A 17402-nucleotide genomic window follows, 5' to 3' on the forward strand; every position below is an offset into this window, starting at 1 on the left:
AACTCGGGTCTCCTGCATTACAGGCAGATGCTTTACTATCTGAGCCACCAGGGAACCCCACTTACCCTTCTAGCTCATTCAAAGGAAGACAGCCATTTCATGGGGGATCCCTTACCATGACCCACTAGGCAAAACAGATGTTTCTAAGATCTGGCTAAGAGCATGAAAAGCCAAAGTAGTTTAATTTACAGAGCAAGGGAGATAGGGGATGAAGAGCCCTTACTTGTGTTTATTAATGCTCATATGATAAATGAATTTTAAAAGTTTCTTGTTGATTCAAGACAGAAGCTGCTATGCACAGATGGTTGTATCCAAGGGGCTGCCCACCTCCCCATCTTGCGCTGCCAACCCTTCACCCCTCCACCTCCACCCCCACTGCAGGGAGGAAAGGAACATCCCAGAGAAGGTGACCACTGCTGCGGAGAACATGCCCCTTCTTCAACAGCCGACCAAAATCCCACTGAGGGTGCAGAGGTGAGAAGAGTGCCCCCCGCCACCAGAAGGGCGTAGCCCCGTGCTGGGGCAGACAGTGAGTGTTACCTAGACAGCACAGCTCGTAATGTTAAATTTCAACAGCATCACATAATCTCTCCCATCACAGTCACCAGCACTGGGTTTTCATTTCACTTCATTTTTCTGTCTCTTTAAAGTGATGCTAAGGGAGAAAATGCTATTTACTTGTTGCTAGAATTTACCTTTCATTGATTATAAGTGAAGAGGCACCTTTGCATGTAACTGTGAACCTGTCCCTTGATCTCCTTTCAAAAGAGTAAATTATTTTCCTTTCACTTTTTGTCTACTGTCTCTAATTTCTCTTGTCTACTTGTAAAGTCTTCCTTTTAGTAAGTGTTTAAACATGATTTCTATTCTATTTTCCTTTAAATTTTCAATTGAATATTTTTGGTTAATATACACTTTAAGACTTCTAAATAGTCAAATCCATCAATACATTTCATCTCCATTCTTAGTAAGCTGCTCCACTAGAAATTTGAGAAACATCTACTTTATTTTATTTTGTGCACCCAAGAGCTCAGTTGTGTCTGACTCTTTGCAACCCCATGGACTGTAGTCTGCAGGGCACTTCTGTCCATGGGATTTCCCAGCCAAGAATACTGGAGTGGGGTGCCATTTCCTCCCCCCGGGGATCTTCCTGACCCAGGGATCGGACCTGTGCCTTTTGTGTCTCCTGCATTGGCAGGCAGATTCTTTACCACTGAGGCACCTGAGAAGCCCAATTTTTATAGTTTTTAAATATTTTTATAATTTAAGTTTTAACTAACTCTTCAATCTATTTAGAATGTATTTTGGCATATGGTAATGATTTAAATTAACTTTCTCTACCTAGTGAGCCATTGTTCCAACACTACTTGTTCACTATATTAAATGTTTACATCTACTGAAAGAATGTAGGATTATAGCTTTACGTCTCAATGTAGAGTGTAGTTACATTATAATTTTTAAGATATTTTCATTTTTGTTATTTCCTACAGAGTGTGTAATTATATTTTTAATTTCCTCTTTGACCAATAATTGCTTTAGGAGAATATTTTAAAATGTCTATGCATTTATAATCTTTCTGCATAAAATACCTTTTTTTATTGAGGTGTAGATGGCATATAACATTATATTACTTACAGGTGTACAACATAATGATTCCATACTTGTATATATTGCAAAATTATTACCACAATAAGTGTAGTTAACATCCATCATTACACATAGCTACAAATTTTTTTTCTTGTAATGATTTACTCTCTCAGTAACTTTCAAATATGCAGAGCAATATTGTTAACTATAGTCACCATGCTGTACATTATATCCCTAGGACTTATTTATTTTATAACTGGCAAGTTTGTACTCTCTGACCCCTTCAGCCCATTTCATCTGCCCCCACTCCATACCTCTGGCAACCACTGATCTGTTCTCTGTATCTCTGCATGCATGCTCAGTCACTTCACTCATATCCACCTCCTTCTGACCTTATGGACTGTAGCCCACCAGGCTCCTCTGTCTGTGGAATTTCCCAGGCAAGAACATTGGAGTGGGGTGCCATTCCCTCCTCCAGGGGATCTTCCAGACCCAGGGATTGAACCCACCTCTCCTGCATTGCAGGCAGATTCTTTAGCACTGAGCCACCATGGAAGCCCTCTCTTGTATCTATAAGCTTGGTTCCCCCCCTCTAGATCCCACATCTAAAATGAGATCACATGGTATTTGTCTTTCTCTGACTTATTTCTGTGAGTTTGATGTCCTCAAGGTCCATCAAGGGGGAAGAAGGCGAGGTCTTGAAGGATGAATAGGAGTTCACTTGGTAGATACAGATGAAAAGCATCAGACTCCCTTGCTTTCCCACCCCCTTGACTCTCTCCCCCCACAGCTACTATATTTTTATTCAGAACACTTTTCTCCACCTGACATGTTATACATTTATTTGCCCAATGAATGAATAAAAAAAAAAGAATGTACACAAAATCCTCAAGGCATAAATCTCTACCCCCATTATCACAATTGACTCAACAATTTTAGATGAAGAAGACAGTGACTTATTTTATTGATAAGGAAGAAGCAGAGATTAAAGAGTTTGGCCACGATGAAATTCGTGTTAGTTGACAAAAGCAGGAGATAAACTTGAATATGTGGCACCATCTCACAAGGACATGTATGCATGCTCAGTTGTGTCTGACTGCCATTTCATTTTCCAGGGGATCTTCCCGACCCAGAGATTGAACTCAGGTCTCCTAAACTGCAGGTGGTTTCTTTACCACTGCACCGCCTGGGAAGCCCTGAAAAGAACAGTAGGCCCTGGTGTTCACGGTGGCACTGTTTACAATATTCAAGACACGGAAGCAACCTAAATGTCCATCAGGGGAGGAAGGGATAAAGATGTGGTCCACAAAATCAATGGAATATTACTCAGCCATTAAAAAGAATGAAATAACACTGTTTGCAGCAACAAGTATACACCTAGAGACTATCATGCTGAGTAAAGTCAGAGAGAGAAAGAGAAACATCATATGATATCCCTTACATGTGGATTCTAAAGAGAAATAATACAAATGAACTTACAAAACAGAAACAGATGTGCAGGTTTGGAGAATGAACTTCCAGTTGCCCTTGCCAGGGGGAAAGATATGGGTAAGGGATAGTCAGGAAATTTGTGATGGACATGTACACACTGCTATATTTAAAATGCATAACCAGCAAAGACCTTCTGTATAGCACAGGGAACTCTGCTTGAGGTTATGTGGCAGCCTACATGGGAGGGGAGTTTGGGGGAGAATGGATACATGCATATACATGACAAGAGTCCCTTCACTGTTTACCTGAAACTATCACAAAATTGTTAATCAGATATACTGCAATACAAAATTTTTTAAAAAAAGAATAGTAACACCGAATGAGGAAAATATCCCCAAATGGTAACAGTAGGGGTGGGGGTGGGAGGTAGCCCCTGTAGGGTGTGTGTGAATGTTTCCATTTTCTTAGCTACACTTCCAGGTGATTTCAACAAAGCACACCAGCCAGGAGAGGCTGGGCACGGGCACAGGGCACTGTCCATGCCTGGTTCTAAGCACTTAGGAAGGCATGGTTCCCGCCCAGGCCTGACGCTGGGGCTCTTTCTCCCTAACACTCTGCCTAACTCATGCTGTGTCTTCATTAGCCTTATTGGCAGTAATCGGCTTCCGATAGAGATTAATAGAGAAAATATTTCCAAAACACTTAAACAAGCACTCCCATTCATCTATGCTCTGAAAAGTAATCTTGAGGGGCAACCTGTGAGAAGGGTTAATTGCAGTTTCAGACAGAAATCCACATGGAGCTTGCAGGGGGCCACTCACACCCGCTGACCAGCCTCTGAGAGCCAGAGGGCATGTCTATCCCCAGCTTGGCACTGTGGATTTGGTGGCCGTGGCCTGGCTGTGGGGGCTGCAGACAGTGCGGACAGCCTGGCCCCATGGGTTGTGGCCTTGGTCTTACCTTCTCCAGGCCATACTTTCCTTATGCATAAAAGGAGGTTATTAAAATATTTATTTTTTAATATTTTTAGTCCATTGTCTAAAAGAGGTATTTTCATCATGGCAACCTACGTCCTGCCAGGCAGCTGGGAGGAGAAGCCCAGCCGACGTACAGAAGAGCTCAGAAGGCTATGCCCACAGTGCTCCCCTTGTGGGAACGCCCTCCCGACTGTCCTTAGAGGTGGCTATGGACTGAATGTTTGTGTCTGTCCAAAATCTCCATGTTGAAGCCTTAATGTAATGGTAATTAGGAGGTGGGGGCTTTGGGAAAGCTTAGATGAAGTCATGAGGGTGGGTCCCCTAATAATCGGGGTGTGTGTGTGTGTGTGTGTGTGTGTGCGCGCGCGCGCATGCGCACGCTCAGTCATTCAGTCATGTCCGACTCTTTGCAACACGGTGGACTGTAGCCCGCCAGGCTCCTCTGTACGTGGGATTTTCCAGGCAAGAATACTGGAATGGGTTTCCATTTCCTTCTCCAGGGGATCTTCCTGACCCAGGGATCAAACCTACATCTCCTGTATCTCCCGCGCTGGCAGGCGGACTCTTTACCACTAAGCCATCTGGGAATATTAGTGCCCTTCTAAGAAGTGAGACCAGGAGCCCTCTCACTTCTCCATGTGAGGACCCAGCGAGAAGGCGAATGTCCACAAGTGAGGAAGACAGTCTGCAAGCAGCTGCCCTTAACGGGAGTATGAACCAGACCCTCTTTGGAGCTCTGACCCTCCTCTGAGCCTCTCTTCTTGAGTGGCTCACTGTCACCCTTGAACCTGCATTGTGTGGGTACACATCGGCAGCTGCCTTGGAAGCTGAGCCTCACCCAAGTATAGGACCCACAGCACAAGCCCAGCACAGGGCGGGGCAGGCTTCATCCACACCTGTCGAGCTCTCACTACCTGCTCACCCTTGTGCCGCCATCGGCGATGCCAGCTTTCAGCATGTTTAAGCTGCTGTGGTTTCGGATCTGTGGCATGTTGCTCCCTAGGCAGACTGCAGGTGTCTCAGGGCCTGAGGAGGGTATCAGGAAGCACACTCTGGTCTAAGGGCTGAGGAAACAAAGTAATCCATCACAGGAGCAGGAGTCCGGCAAGGAGAGAGACCTGATCATCCGTGTCCCACCTGCCCCGAGCTGTGGGGTCCACTGTGATAGTTGACTGTGGATGCCCATCCCTGGGAGAGCAGCCCCTGCCTCACTGGTCCTTAACTTCTTATCCTCCACCCTGGAGTGAGTGCTAAGTCGCTTCAGTCGTGCCCAACTCTTTGCAACCCTATGGACTATAGCCCGCCAGGCTCCTCTGTCCATGGGATTCTCCAGGCAAGAATACTGGAGTGGGTTGCCATGCTCTCCTCCAGGGGATCTTCCCAACCCAGAGACCAAACCCACATCTCTTATGTCTCCTGAATTGGCAGGCGGGTTCTTTACCACTAGGGCCACCTGGGAAGCCTCCTCCACCCCGGACCTCCTGCTTAAAGGCACTGATGTGGTGATCAACGTGAACTCAGGCACCTGGTCCTTGTGCTCCGTCACCTTTCTGACGGCTTCACAACAATTAATCCTCCCCCCATGGCCCAAGGCAGGGCTGCCCTTGTCTCCAGTTCACACACTGGGATCTTGAGGCCCAGGGACTTTAAGTGACTTACCCAAGGTGGTGCCATTAGTTAGTCACAGAGCCCTAGTCCCTGGGCTCAGCCACAGTGCACACCCTCTGCTTAAAAGTAGTCAGCCAGCACATATGGAGGACTTGGGGTACCTGGTCATGATTCTAAGGGGTGCTCAGGGCCCCCCGATGAAGGCAAGGTGAGAACAAGAAAAACCCAATAGTTCTCCCAGGTGGTGGCGAGAGACAGTTGGGCCTTTATCCCCAGGGAGCACCTGTGAACAGAATCCTGATCTCCCCAGGAAGTTTCCCAGGAGTCCCCAGAGACCTGGGTGCTCAGTCCCCAGGGTGCTCCAGGCTCAAGTCCAGGACAACGCTTGGACCCGACCCATGGGTTGTAGCCAAGGCCCCTCTGCCCACCTGGCTGAGCGCCTGCCCCGAGGCCCTGCTGTGCAGACTGATTCATCCTGGAATGTTCTACTACCACCAGCGTGGAGGCACAAAGCTTGTGCCGATTTGGTTTGGAAAACTGCTGACATTGGGACCATGCACTTACGTGCATAGATTTCCAGGAGACTGGGCAGTGAGCAGAGGTTTGTCGACAGAGCTCTGTAAATAACCTGGGCCAGGGGCTCGGGGCACCTGCAAGGCAGGGTGTGAGAAAGGGAGGCCTTCCCAGCCATGTGCTCACTCACTCATTCATTACGGTAGCTCCAGAGTGCCACATGCTATTGAAGGCCCTGGGGATTCACAGCAAACCCACCCAGCCCCCAGGAGGCTCCACTGTAGTGGAGAGGCAGACAGTAAACAAACAAGTGGATGCAGAGTATTCCAGAAGGTAATGAACACTGTGGAGAAGAAGAGACAGGGCAGGAGATGGGCAGTACTGGGAGGGCAGGGGCTGGTTTGGCACAGAGGCCCCTCTACCAAGGGGCCCTCTGAGCAGCCCTGGGAAGGAAGAGGACGGGGAAGAACAAGCTGGGTATTTCAGTTGGATGGAGAAGCCAGTGTGAGAGCCCCCAAGAGGGGCGTGGCTGGATGGAGAAGACCAGGGACTCACGTCCGCAGGTGGGGCCCAGTGCTGGAAGGCCTGCATGCACGGTGACGCTGTGGGCCCTCCTGAGCTGCAGAGCCATCCTGTGACTTCTGAGCAGAGAAGCGACATGAGCTGATGTCTGCCATGATATAAATAGACCATGGGGGGCCAGTGGTAGAAACGGCAGCTGCAATGATGAACCAGAGAAACACAACAGGAGAGGCTTCCAGAGTGAGAGAAGTCAGGGGGTGACATGGAAGGAAGGAAGCACAGTGAGATTTGCTGATAGATGGGAGGTGACACGGAGAGGAAGGGAGGTAGGTCAAGGATATGATGCCTGTGTGTTTGGCCAAACACTTGGAGAGTTAGAGTTGTCATTTTCTGATTCAGGGAAAACTGCAAGAAGAGGCGTGGTGGGAGGTGGGCAGGGATCTGGGGCCTGAGTGTGCATTAGTTTAGGCTTGATATGTAAGCGTTCAGTGGGGAGGTTGATTACACACTCAGGTTTGAGTCTAGACTTCAGGGGTGAAGCCAAGGCCTGGAAAGGGCTTGGGAGCCAGCGCTTACAAGTGACATTGAAAACCACGAGACTGAATGAGCTCGTCCAGGGTGTGTGTGCAGATGGCGAGAAGGTCGGCAAGGGAGCCCTGCGTGAAGCCAGCCAAGGAGACTTACAAGGGGCTACCAGCAGGTGAGAGGATAACCAGGATGTCGTGGAGTCCGGGGAACAGAGGGAAGACAGCATTTCAAGAATGAGGACACTGATGGGTGGTGTGGAGTGAGTGCTGTAGACTGCGGGATGAGGGCTGCCGACAGAGCTCTGAGTGTGGGGTTGAGGAGGCCACTGGTGACCATGACGTGGGAGCCACTGCAGGGCTTTGAGCAAGCAGTGACCTGATTCCACTTGCACTTGAAAACCAGTCTGGCTGTGGTGCTGAGATTTGATGGACGGGGTAAAGGAGGACAGTGGCCAGACCCAGACACCCATGGACATAAAGAACCAACAGGTCCACTGACAAGGGGGGACGAGGGCAGCAGAGGAGAGGAGCCAAGGATGGTGCCTAGGTGCTTGGCCTCAGAGCCTGGGAGGATGGAGTTGCCACTGACCAAAGGCTGAGTCTGAGCAGGTGTAGGGGGAGGGAAGGGTCAGGACAGACAACATTTGAGATATTCGACTAGATGGCCAAGTGCAGCTGTGGAGCAGACAGTTAAATGGTCAATGGGACATTCAGGAGAGAGGCCTGAGCGAGGATAGAAATGGGAGACACCAGCATAGAGACAGCGTTTCACATCTGGGTGGCAGGAGGTCCCCAGGAAGTGTGTTGATGTGATAGGATAGATATACAGTCCCAATAGGGGCCCATAGAGAGGGAAACCCAGGGAATTTTGGGAGACTGTCTAAGTTAACATTCACTCAAGAAAGCTATTGGAACGTCACGGAATGAAGCAGGCTTTCTTAACTAGAAAACCATAAATAAAAGCATGAGATATGCCCCAGGCCATTAGGTGAAAGAAAAATGCCATCACTCTTCTCCTGATGTGAATGCTAAGTCGCTTCAGTCGTGTCCAACTCTGTGCGACCCCATAGACGGCAGCCCACCAGGCTTCCCCGTCCCTGGGATTCTCCAGGTAAGAACACTGGAGTGGGTTGCCATTTCCTACTCCAATGCATGAAAGTGAAAAGTGAAAGGGAAGTTGCTCAGTCGTGTCCGACTCTAGCGACCCCATGGACTACAGCCTGCCAGGCTCCTCCATCCATGGATTTTCCAGGCAAAAGTACTGGAGTGGGGTGCCTTGATGTGAATAGCACTATGATATTTGGGGCTTCCCTGGTGGCTCAGTTAGTAGAGAATCTGCCTGCCATGCAGGAGACCCTGGTTCAATTTGTGTATAGGGAAGATCCCCTGGAGAAGGAAATGGCAACCCGTTCCAGTGTTGTTGCCTGGAAATCCCATGGACAGAGGAGCCTAGAGGGCTACAGTCCATGGTGTCATGAAAGAGTTGGACGCGACTTAGCAACTAAACAGCAACAACCCTAGTTTGACCTGACAGGGTCAGACACTCTCCTGCCTGATAGAAAGGAGGGGTGAGTGAGTGAGCCTCACGTCTACTAGAACCAGGTGGTCTTTTCCCCTCCCTGTCCTTTGACTATAAAGTCGTAACCCACTTAATTCTCAGGGCAGAAGTCCCTCGCCCCTGCCTGCATCTCTTACAAGCATCCTACAGTAATAAATCTATTTCTTGCCTGTCACTTTCCTCTCACTGAATTCCTCCTGCACTGAGACACAAAGAACCTGAGACTCAGTGTGTCCAGGCACCAGGTGGGGAGTGATCCTAATTTAAAAATTGTGGGTTGGAGTCCCAAGCAGCACGAGGGTTTTGGGCAGGCTTGAGTCCAGGCACATGGGTTCAAGTCCCAGTCTGAGGAGAATGGCTTCAGATGGAGCAGCAAGTGAGCTCTGGGCACCCCACCTGCCATCAAGAGCGGGGAGAAAGGAAAAGAGTGAAAAAGAGTGACCAGAGAGGTAGGAGCAAGGCCAGGAGAAAGTGGTGTCACCAAGTTAGGGCAGCAAATCAAGAGACTGGGCAATGGACAATGTCAAAGCCTCCAAGATGGACTGAGAGATGACAAATGCTATTGAGGGGGGGGCAGGAGGGAGGGCATAGGTCTTCAGACTTGGTTTTCTAAATTATGGCAAAAAGCTGACCTTATTCTATGACGATCTTTCACTCGACCTTATTTGGATCCTAACTCGGATCAAGGTTCCCTCTCTTCACCAGCGCTTCCTCGGAAACAAAGGCCAATGAGATCAGCTACTGTCAAGGGTGGCCTCAGCCTTCAGAACTGTCCCTGTCATCAATAAAGTCTCCTTTGCTTGAGGCCTTTAATTTAATTTCCTCCTAATTCTTTAAAGGCTAGTGATTCTCATCAAGTCAATGAGCTGCCTTGAGTAACTAGAGCGTGGGCACCAAGTGCAGTGGATGCAGGGCCACCCACGACCGGAGCTCAAGGGCACGGCCCGCCAGAATGCAGGCGAGATGGAGAGGGGGCTGGGAAGATGCAGAGACGCCCCGAACCAATTCAGTCCTGTCCTTACCCAAGTCCATCTTACTGAGGAAGTTGACTATATTTCCCATTCACTTGGAAATCAGTTGAAATGTATGCTTTCTACTTTTCTTCAAGGAGGAGAAAGCTGTGAGACAAAAAAGCCTGGGCCATATCCTCTGCCCTTTGTTGAAACACAAAGCTTTGAGTCACCTTCCCCATCAAAGCTCCTGTCCCAAGGCAGCGGCCAAGCTCCCACAGGCAGGGCATCAGCTCCTTCCTGGGCTGTTTTTCGTGACCAGGTCCAGGCTCAGTCCTCAGATCAGTTGGGAAGGTTCCTTGAGCTTAGAATGTCATGCTGTGATATGACTGAAACCAAAATGCTTGGGGGCCCTTCCCCAGGCGCTCTGGAGAGAAACCTGGGCTGGGGAGTTAGGTGTTCCCCTCTGAGAGGAAAAGTTATTTATTTCTCACTTGAAAGCTAAATGAGGTGTCCCCATCTCATCCTGGACAAAATGCTTAACTTCTGATTACATGACCTTGGGCAGGTGCACATGACCTTGGGTAGGTGAGTTAGCCTCTGAGCCTGTTTCCTCCCATGAAGACAGTAGTCACTTCTCCCCACACACTGCTGGGAGGGGTCAGTGCTATCCTGCCGAGTGTTGAGCACGCACTTGGCCCAGGTGATGGTCACTCGGCGTCAGCCTTAGGATTGCTGTGGCCTGGGAGGCACGTGGGACCCTGTAAGGGGAGGACCTCGGCAGGTGGGGTCCTCATGCTTGTCCTTTCCCACCAGGGAAGCCTGGGTATCCTTCCCCAGACTGTGCAGTGGAGGGACTGGGGGCTGGTGGTCACAGGGGGTGGACTGGTGACCGCAGGGGCAGGGATGCAGTCTTTCCCGAGCAAGGACAGTGAGACCAGGAATCTCCAGATGTCTTGGGCTGACAGTGGGCTCCCCCTGGAGGCAGAGCTTTCAGACACAAGCTGCCCATCTTCCCCACTGGCCCCTCCTGGTCCCCTCTGCTCTCCATCTGGGAATACCAGTACATGAAGAGTAGTTCCAGCCTACGGCCTCTTAGTACATTGACCTGCCTCCCTCTCCAGCTCCTGGTGGCTCAAGGCAGGGAGGGCGGAGTCACTGGGCTCATAAAGCTCCTCTCCCCAGGCTGCCTTCATCACTCTTGGAGAGAAGGCCACGAGCAGGCACTTGGGGAGAACTTAATTACTACCCATTGAGGGCTCACACTAAAACCCCTGGCTGTGCACCTACCCAGGCCCATTACTGGAAGGGAGAGTGGGCCGTGGGACCATGTCTTAGGAGGAGATTCTAGCCAGGCAGATGTGCCACCTATGATGGCTCCCGTAACTCCCTCCCGGCCTCCCAGTGGCCTCCTGTGATACTTCCATGAGGGGCTGAGGGGCACAGAACATAAAGACTCGGATGACAGCAGAAGCCAGGATGAGAGAGAGCGAGGGCTGAATGGACCTGCTCTGATTTCTCTCTGTGCCACTTGCGACCATCTGGTGTAAAGGGGACCCCAATGGCCCAGAGGAGCACCAAACCCTGCCCCCTGGCTGGCCTCCTGGGCAGAGCAGGGATGGGCAGAGTGCATTCTAGAGTGTCACCCAGGAGCAGCAGCCCCACAGGCCTGATTCTGACTTTCTGTGAGGGCCAGGATCTCTGGCCCTCTCCTTATTGTCATCACTGGTTGCCACCTGGGTCCTCTGTGGATGAAGACAGGTCCTCCTCTGGGAGGTAGGGCCATCTGTCCTAAATGCAGGGGTAGCCCAAGGCAAAATGGGATGTAGACTAAGACGGCCTGGCTCCCTCCCTTCCGTGGGGGCCATCTCCTACCCCCAACTCCCTACAAGGGCCTCACTGGGCCAGATACACACCTGCGTCAGACTCCCCATGGTCCCAGAGTCCATCTCTGAAGGTATCTGTTCCCTCTCCCTGAGTTACCACCCCAACAGCCTCGCCTACCAACAGGTGCTTGATGGTAATTAGGCAAGAACACATTATTGAAACCCTATGTGTGTGATTGTGCAGCAAAGTCACCAAAATCCATTCAGAAGAGTTTGCTCGACCAATCTGTCTTCAGTGAATCAAACAGTATTTAGCAATCATATAATAACAGCCTCCCAAGTGCCATCACAGGGCTTCCCTGGTGGCTCAGCTGGTAAAGAATCCACCTGCAATGTGGTGGATTGCAGATGCGGTGGATTGCAGATGCGGTGGATTGCAGATCCAATATAGTGGATCAAACCCAGACCTGGGTTCGATTCCTGGGTTGGGAAGATCCCCTGGAGAAGGGAGAGGCTACCCACTCCAGTATTCTGGCCTGGAGAACTCCATGGACTGTATAGTCCATGGGGTTGCAAAGAGTCAGACACGACTGAGCGACTTTCACTCACAAGTGCCATCACAAGCCCAGCTGGGCTGGGGCTCTGGGTTTAAAGTGGGAACAAGTTCCAGGGGCAGCTGGTTGGAGCCTGAGATTCAGAAGTGACAAGGGCCTCCCTCCTAGTTAATCCAACTCAAACCCCCCACTCTCAGGCAGGTGTACTTGCTGAGGGGCTAGTTTCTACACAAATAACTCAGAGATAAAACCAAAGGAGAGTCATGTGAGTTTGTCTGAAAAGCCCACACACCAAAGACCTGCAGCCGTAGCTGGGGCAGCAGCAGGCTGGTCAGCCCCGTGTGAACATGAGCGCCTGGTCACACAGGAGGTGGGCACTGGAAAGTGGAGGGAAGAGGCAAAATCAAGGGCACCACTGACAACTCCAAGGGCACCTTCCTAATGCCACTGGTAAAAGAATATTTCAAACCCTCCCTGCTCCTGGCTATGCATCTCAAACACGATAGCCTCTGGGCTTACATTCCATCTTTTGGGAACACTCAGTGCTAGTTAGCTGTAGTACAAATTGGCTCCCTACAGTCTCCTCCTTCCTTGCCAAATTCTGGGGTCTGGGGGGCCTGGGGCTCGGAGACCATGAATGCTGGGTCATGCTCCCTGAGGCCACCCCCTCCATGGCCAAGGTCTCTGAATAGACCGCATCCTGGGGGTTCCCCTTCCCATCATCCTGGTCCAAAGGGATCTGGAGATGGGACCAGATTTGCAGGTCATGGGAGGAATGGGCACAGCCAAGCCAGTTCTGCTGCAGAAGCCCCAGCTCTGCACTCAGGCAGGACCCTCCACCCTGACAGCTGAACCTCTGTCCTTACTGTTCTCCAAACCCCACACTGCAGTTCTGGGGTGAGGCGCGCTGGTGGTCAAGTCCACTATCAACTGCAAACAGTCCCCACCAGCAGGGAGCTATGTACAGAGAGACACTCCCTCCAGGCCCCTGAAGCTGGGAGGTGCCATCTCAGCCGGCACCCCATTCTCACCCAACTTGAGTCACGCTTGCTACACCTCAGACCCCCAGCTTGGGGCTAATTCTGTCCTGTTGTTCATGGAGGCCTCACACTCACCCACCGTGGTGTTCTTCCCGTTTACAGATTAGATAATCTGTAAATGAGGCTTAGCAAAAAGAACTCACACGTCCAAGGTCAAAGCTTGTTGTAAGTGAGGCATCAAGCTTTGAGGCCCTCCTTGGGGACCCCAAGTCTGGTACTGTTTCAGGGACATCAGACTCCACTGTGGAGTCAGGAGGTGGTGCTGGCTGGTGCAGAAGCTTCATGAAGGTCATGGCCAACAACCACCCCCCAATAGCAACTCTCACCTCTCAAGTGCAGTGAGTACCAGTACTGCACAATTGCACTGATCTCACATGCTAGCAAAGTAATGCTCAAAATTCTCCAAGCGAGGCTTCAACAATACGTGAACTGAAAACTTCCAGATGTTCAAGCTGGATTTAGAAACAGCAGCAGAACCAGAGATCAAATTGCCAGCATCCGTTGGATCATAGAAAAAGTAAAAGAGTTTCAGAAAAATATCTACTTCTGCTTTACTGAGGATGTCAAATCCTTTGACTGTGTGGATCACAACAAACTGTGGAAAATTCTTAAAGAGATGGGAATATTAGACCACCTTACCTGCCTCCTGAGAAGTCTGTATACAGATCAAGAAGCAACAGTTAGAACTAGACATGGAACAATGGACTGGTTCCAAATTGGGAAAGGAATATGTCAAGGCTGAATACTGTCACCCTACTTACTTAACCTATATGCAGACTACATCATGAGAAATGCCAGGCTGGATGAAGCACAAGCTGGAATCAAGATTGCATGGAGAAATATCAATAATATCAGATATGCAGATGACACCACCCTTATGGCAGAAAGTGAAGAGGAACTAAAGAGCCTTTTGATGAAAGTGAAAGAGGAGAGTGAAAAAGCTGGCTTAAAACTTAACATTCAAAAAACTAAGATCATGGCATCTGGTCCCATCACTTCATGGCAAATAGATGGGGAAGCAATGGAAACAGCGACAGACTTGGGCTCCAAAATCACTGCAGATAGTGACTTCAGTCATGAAATTAAAAGATGCTTGCTCCTTGAAAGAAAAGCTATGACCAACCTAGACAGCATTTTAAAAAGCAGACACATTACTTTTTGACAAAGGTCAGTCTAGTCAAAGCTATGGTTTTTCCAGTAGTCGTGTATGGATGTGAGAGTTGGACCATAAAGAAAGCTGAGTGCCAAATAATTGATGCTTTTAAACTGTAGTGTTGGAGAAGACTCTTGAGAGTCCTTTGCAAGGAGATCAAACCAGTCATTGCAGACGGATTCTTTACCAACTGAGCTGTCAAGGAAGCCCTAAAGGAAATCAGTGCTGAATATTCATTGGAAGTACTGAGGCTGAAGCTGAAGCTCCAATACTTTGGCCACCTGATGAGAAGAACTGACTCACTGGAAAAGACCCTGATGCTGGGAAAAATTGAAGGCAGCAGGAGAAGGGGATGACAGAGGATGAGATGGTTGGATGGCATCACAGACTTGATGGACATGAGTTTGACCAAGCTCCTGGAGTTGGTGATGGACAGGGAAGCCAGGCATGCTGCAGTCGACAGGGTTGCAAAGAGTCGGACACAACGGAGCAACTGAACTGAACTGATGAAGTTCAATGCTGCCCCATCTTTAGGATATTTTTGCCTCAGCTCAATTGTAAAATTAACGGATAAATTATTATTGTACTAAAAGACTTTTATTTTATGCTGATCATTAAGGAGGGAGGCTTCACACTCCAGCCTGGTTACAGAGACCTGAAATTGCTTATATTAATCTCCTTGTTCTGCAGGAATGGACTCTCTCAAAATGTGTTTTAAATTGTTTTCCAAAGGAAGGGAAGGCTGTGAGGAGGGAGCTGGTGGCTAAGAGTGGCCCTATATTTCCAATGGGAAACCCTTAGCAAGACTCCTGGGAGACCCCATGGGGAGCCAGGGCCCTCAGTCCAGGATGGGGTCCCTGGACACCCTCCGGCACAGACGTCCCCCAACCAGACAACACAGATGGCGCTGTGGCACTTCCAATCCGAGAGCTCATGTTCTCCATCAGCTTCATACCCAGCAGCAGGCCGACCTTGTGGGTGAACAGAGAGAGGGCTGTCGCTGCCCCAGGGTGCCCACCATCTTCTGGGGAAACCAGAAAAAGTCATCTACGCTAGGGGATGTTGGAAGCCAGTCTCTAAATCCATGTGGAATTGCTCAGAGTGCCATGGGGGGTGTTGCAGGCGCCCTTTGGAGAGGCATAAGTAGAAGGGTAAGAGCCACACGGCAAAGGCAACAGGGGAAGGAGCAACCTGAGGACGGGCTCAGAAACCAGACTGGGATGTGTCCATGGGCCAGTGGAGCCACAGCCTGGGCCAGAGTGCAGGGGGTATTGTGGAGAAGTGAGATGAAGACAGGTCAAAACCACGACAGCAGATAAGGTAGGCGTCAGGTCAATGAGCAAAAAGTGAGGCCAAAGAGACACTTTATGATGTTAAAGGCTGCCATTCCCAGTGAAGAGACAACTGTTAGAGGCCAAATTGAAAAAACGGCAACCTTAATAAAGTGGAAATTAAAGAAGATGAGTGGAAAAGCAGAAACACACTAATGACAGAAGACTGCAATTCTCTCGCTCCATCTATGATAGATAAAGGAGACAGAAACATGTGAGAACAGAAATACAGAAGACTGAGCAAGATCAATCGCAATTATTGAAGAGAAAAATTACAAATGAGTCATTACCCTCTGACCCAGCAAGCCCGTTTCTGGAATTTATTCTTCAGATATATTCAGAGTGCAAAATGACACATGCAGAGAAGTAGTCCCTGCAATAATGTTTCTTACAGCAAAATATTAGAAACAATAATACATTATGGTACCTGTACACACTGGAGTATTGTGTTGCATTAGAAAGAATTAAAAGGGGAAAAAAAGAACAAGGAAATTCCCTATGTACCATGGAAGACGTTTTCTGGGATTCATCATTAAATGATAAACCACAGGTCCATCATGGTGAATAAATAAATGGGCAAGAAGTGTAAGAAAGTGGGAAAGTAATTATACACGGGCTTCCCAGGTGGCGCTAATGGAAACGAACCCGCCTGCCAATGCAGGAGACACAAGAGACGCAAGTTCCATCCCTGGGTTGGGAAGATCCCCTGGAGTAGGAAACAGCAATCTACTCCAGTATTCTTGCCTGGAAAATTCCATGGGCAGAGAGCCTGGCAGGCTACAGTCCATGGGGCCACAGAGCATCAGATCTGGCAGAGCGACTAAGCACAAGTATATATACTTGCAGCTGAAATGTTGGAATAATACAATAAAATCAATACAGGTTGCAACACATACCTTTCTATAAAACGTCACTTTGAATTTTGAGCCATATGAATACGTGAATGTGCTGGCAGAACAGTGACCATCTAAAAATGCCCACATCCTAGTCCCTGGAACCCATGACTATGTACTTCCTGGCAGAAGAGCCTCAGCAGGTGGGAACAGAGTTAAGGACCTTGAGATGGGACAGTTATCCTAGGTCATCCAGGAGGGCCCCAGATAATCTCATGCATCTTTAAAAGCAGAGACTCTACCATGCTGGGATGCGAGGGAGCTGTGACTACAGAAGAAGAACCAGAGAGGGTCATCCACGGTGGTCCAGAGGTTAGGACTCTGCCCTTCTACTGCAGGGGGCCCAGGTTCAAACCCTGGCTGGGGATTGTAAGATCCCACATGCCATGTGATAAGACAAAAAAAAAAAAAAAAACCCAACCTGAAAACAACAGACAAATATACAAACAAACAAACAAAAAACTCTCTGAAGAGAGAAGGGTCAGAGAGATGCAACACTGGTGGCTATGAGGATGGAGGAAGGGGCCAGGAGCCAAGGACTGTGGGCACCTCCAGAAGTTGGAAAAGGTAAGGAGTTTCCTCTGGAGCCTCCCACCCTGCCCACACTTTAGCCCAGTGAGACTTTAGCCCAGTGAGATCCATATCAGACATCTGACTTCCACAACTTTCAGATAGTAAGTATGTGTGGTTTTAAGCCATTACATTTTTGATAACTTGTGACAGCAGTCACAATTTATTAATAAATTAATTAACAATTCTTTTATTAATGACTATTTAATAATAAATTATTTATTAATAAGTAATAAATATTTATTAATAAATAATTAACACAATTAATTGTTTTAAAAAATTAAATTGAAAACATCAAGAAGACATTTTTAGCTTGTCCCACTGGTCTGGCTCAGACACTGCTGGTGGTGAGAAGCCCCTGG

General features: G+C 48.9%; 1 protein-coding gene and 1 non-coding gene across 5 annotated transcripts in view; one reads left to right on the forward strand and one right to left on the reverse strand.

The window, feature by feature from the left end:
• CAMTA1 (calmodulin binding transcription activator 1) overlaps nucleotides 1-17402 on the reverse strand; it is a 992196-nt gene that overhangs the window by 321468 nt on the left and 653326 nt on the right. The gene's annotated exons all lie outside the window — the stretch shown is intronic.
• Nucleotides 16766-16838, forward strand: TRNAR-UCU (transfer RNA arginine (anticodon UCU)). Its single transcript has one exon. It is a non-coding gene; the product is annotated as a tRNA-Arg (tRNA).

Source organism: Bos javanicus, chromosome 16, assembly GCF_032452875.1.
Source record: "Bos javanicus breed banteng chromosome 16, ARS-OSU_banteng_1.0, whole genome shotgun sequence".
NCBI lineage: Eukaryota > Metazoa > Chordata > Mammalia > Artiodactyla > Bovidae > Bos > Bos javanicus.